Source organism: Martes martes (genome assembly GCF_963455335.1).
Source record: "Martes martes genome assembly, chromosome: 1".
Classification (NCBI taxonomy): Eukaryota; Metazoa; Chordata; class Mammalia; order Carnivora; family Mustelidae; genus Martes; species Martes martes.
In genome coordinates this window covers 206,909,072-206,914,298 of record NC_137888.1, presented here as the reverse complement: position 1 = coordinate 206,914,298, position 5,227 = coordinate 206,909,072, and the positions used below count along the sequence as shown (strand labels likewise).

Below are 5,227 nucleotides of genomic sequence, written 5' to 3'. Positions count from 1 at the left end.
CAGGAATCTTCTGTGTTTTTAATTTTGAAAGGAAAGATTTTTCACATAACTCTATAGGTGTTGATAAGTTCTCTGTTCAAGTCTTCTATATAATGACTATTGAGTAATATCAATTAAGTGTGTTGATAAGTTCTCTGTTCAAGTCTTCTATATAAGGACTATTGAGTAATATAAATTAAGTTATATTTGAAGAAAACTTTATAGTATGCAGAATAAGAGCTTCAAAAAGATGTCCACATTCTAATCCAAAGAGCTTTTGAAAACCTTTGTTTACAGAGCAAGGAGATTGCACTTAGTAGATGGAATAAGACTACTAATCAGTTATCTTAATATAAAAAGATTATCCAGATGGGACTAGTATAACCACTGTGGTCCTCTAAATGTAGATTAGGAAGGACAAAGAATTGGAATCTGAGAGACATTTTCAGATTCTATATTGCAGGCTTTGAAGATGGAAAAGGTCAATGAGACAAGAAGGGCAGGCAACCACTGAAAAATGAAATAGGAAAGGGAATGAGTTCTCCTTGGGAGTGTCCAGGAAGATAACAATTCTGTAGACCTCTTTTTTCCCATTAAGTTCACTTAGCCACCATACAGTTCATCACTATATTTGATGTGGTGTTCATTGATTTGTTAGTTCCATATAACACCTAGTGCTCATGAGACCACTTAATTGTAGCTCAATGAGACCTATTTCAGGCTTCTAACTTCTAGAAACTAAGGATAAATCTTTGTTTTAATCCACTCTTGTGGTCATTTTTTTACAGCAGGAATCAAATACAGACATTTGTTCACAAAATATTGTTTGTAGGAATGGAGTTTGAGCCTTTCAACTCATTCAGTGAACTTCCCTTGGGTAAAGGCATTTTGTACTGCAATCTCATCTTAACTACAAGGGGAAAATCAGCTTTAGTTTGGAGATATTCTGCTCCATTAACTGGATAGTGATTTCCCACTGTAGAGATCAGGAACACGACAAGGATGCCCACTCTCACCACTCTTGTTCAACATTGTATTAGAAGTCCTAGCAACAGCAATCAGACAACAAAGAGAAATAAAAGGTATCCAAATCACCAAGGAAGAAGTCAAACTCTCTCTCTTCGCAGATGACATGATTCTTTATATGGAAAACCCGAAAGACTCCACCCCCAAACTACTAGAACTCATACAGCAATTCAGTAATGTGGCAGGATACAAAGTCAATGTCCAGAAATCAGTGGCTTTCTTATACACTAATAATGAAAACACAGAAAGGCAAATTAGAGAATCGATTCCATTTAGTATAGCACCAAGAACCATAAGATACCTCGGAATAAACCTAACCAAAGAGGTTAAAGATCTGTACTCGAAGAACTACAGAACACTCCTAAAAGAAACTGAAGAAGACACAAAAAGATGGAAGACCATTCCATGCTCTTGGATCGGAAAAATGAACATCGTTAAAATGTCTATACTGCCCAGAGCAATCTGTACTTTTAATGCCATTCCAATCAAAATTCCACCAGTATTTTTCAAAGAGCTGGAGCAAATAATCCTAAAATTTGTATGGAATCAGAAGAGACCCCGAAATGCTAAGGAAATGTTGAAAAAGAAAAACAAAACTGGGTGCATCATGTTACCTGATTTCAAGCTTTACTACAAAGCTGTGATCACCAAGACAGCATGGTACTGGCATCAAAACAGACACATGGACCAATGGAACAGAGTAGAGAGCCCAGATATGGACCCTCAACTCTATGGTCAAATAATCTTCGACAAAACAGGAAAAAATATCCAGTGGAAAAAAGTCAGTCTCTTCAATAAATGGTGCTGGGAAAACTGGACAGCCATATGTAGAAGAATGAAACTCGACCATTCTCTTACACCATACACAAAGATAAACTCGAAATGGATAAAAGACCTCAACGTGAGACAGGAATCCATCAGAATCCTCGAGGACAACATAGGCAGTAACCTCTTTGATATCAGCCATAGCAACTTCTTTCAAGATATGTCTCCACTGTATAAATGTAAATGTTGTTTTGATTCTGAGGACTTTGAAGTTTTTTTTTTTTTATTAAATTTTTTATTTATTTTCAGCGTGACAGTATTCATTGTTTTTGAGATAAATAATAATTCATTATTAAATCTACAGAATACTTTGTGTCAAAAATTTACATCTTTTATGTTCATTCAAGTGTTTATTCATTTGTATCTCCACCAACTTAGGGTTTACTTTCAACATAATAGATGGGTTTTAATTAAGTCTCTGTGTGTCTATATAAATGTGTGTGAATGTGTTTATTTGAGAGAAAGATGTACACAAATGTACACAGACATATACATACTCACAGTCCTATCCTTTAATGTTTTCTTTGGACTCAACAAAGTCCTTGCACACATTTCATTTATTCCTCACAACATCTGTCAGAAGTTAGGATTCATTCTCTAACATTACTTTTGAAATAAGGAAATTGAGGATCACATTCATCACATTTTGTCAATAACATAACAAAGGAGTTAAAACTTACTATACACCTTTTTTAAATTCTACATAAATGGAGTCATGGAATATATATCTATCTATATCTATCTCTATCTCTATCTCTATCTCTATCTATATCTATATCTATATTTATATATCACCTTTTAAAGCAAGTTTGTGAAAATAATTTAATACAACCAGATTTCTTCATGAACTTTTAGCCTACATTTTTACATGAGAAACATACAAAAAGTTATGTTTTATAAAAAGACACCTTAGGGGCACCTGGGTGGCTCAGTCGTTGAGCGTCTGCCGTCGGCTCAGGTCATGGTTCCAGGGTCCTGGGATCGAGCCCCACATCAGGCTCCCAGCTCAGTGGGAAGCCTGCTTCTCTCTCTCCCACCCCCCCTGCTTGTGTTCCCTCTCTCGCTGTGTGTCTCTCTCTCTGTCAAATAAATGGATGAAATCTTAAAAAAAAAGAAGACACCTTAATCCCAGAAAAGAGTAATAAAAGATTTTGAACCCAGTTTACTGTTTAAAGGATGCTCTTCCTTTGTATCCTGTTCCAAGCACTATTCATCATCTTCAGAACCAGTTTTGCTTAAATGCTTCACCACATTGACTCAGTTCAGTTCTTGGGGAGGTTCTCCTTTGTGATCTGTTTTCTCTGCCAGATTACATTTCTGTTTTTTTTTTTTAAAGTTGTTATTTTTTGTCTTTTTTCTTACTAGATGGGGCTATATTAGGAGTTTCAATAGAGATGATACTGCTTATTGGTGTGGTAGAATTCGTGGGATGGTGATTTCCCATGAACAGCTTTTTAGTGTCATTTGCATATTCAAATGATGTGTAGGTCCTAACATCATGAGATTAACTGCCATTGTTTCCTGTAACTTGGCTATTATGCTCTGCTTTACAGCTGATGCTGTGAGTGTTATTAAAAAAAAAAACTTTCACAGATAAGATTGGAAGTGTTCAAGGATATGCTTCTGTCCAGGAAATCTCTATTAAGAAGGCTCTAGTATCACCATTTTTCCTCTCCTATATTGAAAGGAAACTGGGCTTAATTCCCAGAATCTTTCATCTCCTGCATAAACAGCAGGTCATGTTTCCAATTCCATTTCCCGGACCTCGTTGGCACTCAGCAAGTGCATCATGGGACACCTCTCAAGAGGGCATCTGCAATAAAGACAAAGTGAATGCAGTGACCTGGAGGCCAGGGAATCCTCCTTCTGTGTCCTTTGCTACAGGAGGTGTGCCCTCATACTGGGGACAAGAGTCCAATATGTCCCCCTATAATCTTAATTTTTTTATGCTTCCCATAATCCAGCAAGTTGTATAGTTTATATATATATATATATTTAAGATTTATTTATTTATTTGAAAGATAGAGAGAGAGGGAGAGAGAGAGAAAGTGTAAACAGGTGGAGGAACAGAGGGAGAGAGAGAAATCCCCAAGCTGACAAGGAGCTCTGTCCCAGGACACTGAGATCATGACCTAAGCCAAAATCAAGAGGAGAATGCTCAACCAACTGAGCCAGGTGCCATATCAAATTGTATACTTTAAATGTGTGCTGCTTATTATATTCAATTATACTCCAATGAATCATATTTGTAGGGAGATATGGAAGTTTCCAGGTAGTAGCAGGAAGACAAAACAGAAAACATAATTATGTAAACTCTTCTTCATCCCAATGATAGCCATCCTTACACATGGATTCCAGCCTCACAACATCAATAAGCAGGTGGGAAGCATGAAAACATTAGTTTGCACATTAGTAAATGTATAACTTAAATTTTGCTTCATCTCTGACTCTAGGGCCATATTAAGTCAAACTTGTCACTGAAATTTGTGTTTCTATGTAGACTATAACTGGAGATGTATGTTTGATTACTTGTTTTGCCAGTGACTAGGCAATGTGGACACTGAGATGAATAAGAGAACAGGATCCTAATAAGAAAAATAAAAAAAGAAAAACAGGATCCTAATAAGAAAAATAAAACCCAATAACTTATTACAAAACACAGTATATATTAAAAACTACACTTTCAGGAAGAACAGATATGTAAAGGAATTATGGACACAAAAGTGGTGACCTGCAGTCTCAGACTTCCTTCTCTTATGAAATTATAAATGGCTTTTCTTCCAATTGTGTTTTCTTTTTCATAAAGAGTAGTACAACTTATGATTATTTTCTGGTAAAACAAAAGAAAACCTCCTCAATATGATATATTTCCTTTCAGAAAAAATTATTCTTAACAAATCTATATAATCTCATGGTATTAATGGGAATTTCCAATATTTTGTGTTTTTTAAAAAAAAGATTTTATTTATTTATTTATTTGACACAGAGAGACAGCATGAGCAGGGGAGCAGCAGGCAGAGGGAGAGGGAAAAGTAAGCTTCCCACTGAGCAAGAGGCCTGATGTGGATCTTGATCCCGGGTACCTAAGATCATGACCTGAGAGGAAGACAGATGCTTAACCTACTGAGGCACCTAGGCACCCCAAGGGAATTTCTAACATTTTGTCCAAAATTGGGAATCAACTTAGGAGAGCAGGAGAACAACTAAGGAAAACACTGTGAGATACCAGAGAGCAGAAAGGTTAATACACATGGTTAGTCAAATTGTACAAAGAAGTTGATGTCACCGAAAGTGATATTCCAGGAAATCAAGAGAAAGAATAAATTGTAAGTCCACAATCTGATCAAAGAATTAACACTGCTGGCTCTCAGGCTTTGAGTGCTGCTCTCATGTGCAT

General features: G+C 36.2%; 1 pseudogene across 1 annotated transcript; it reads right to left on the bottom strand.

Moving 5' to 3' along the window:
• Positions 1-3,087: 3,087 nt before the first annotated feature.
• Positions 3,088-3,618, bottom strand: LOC308352449 (RWD domain-containing protein 4-like; annotated as a pseudogene). The gene has a single exon. The product of its transcript is annotated as an RWD domain-containing protein 4-like (transcript).
• Positions 3,619-5,227: the final 1,609 nt, after the last annotated feature.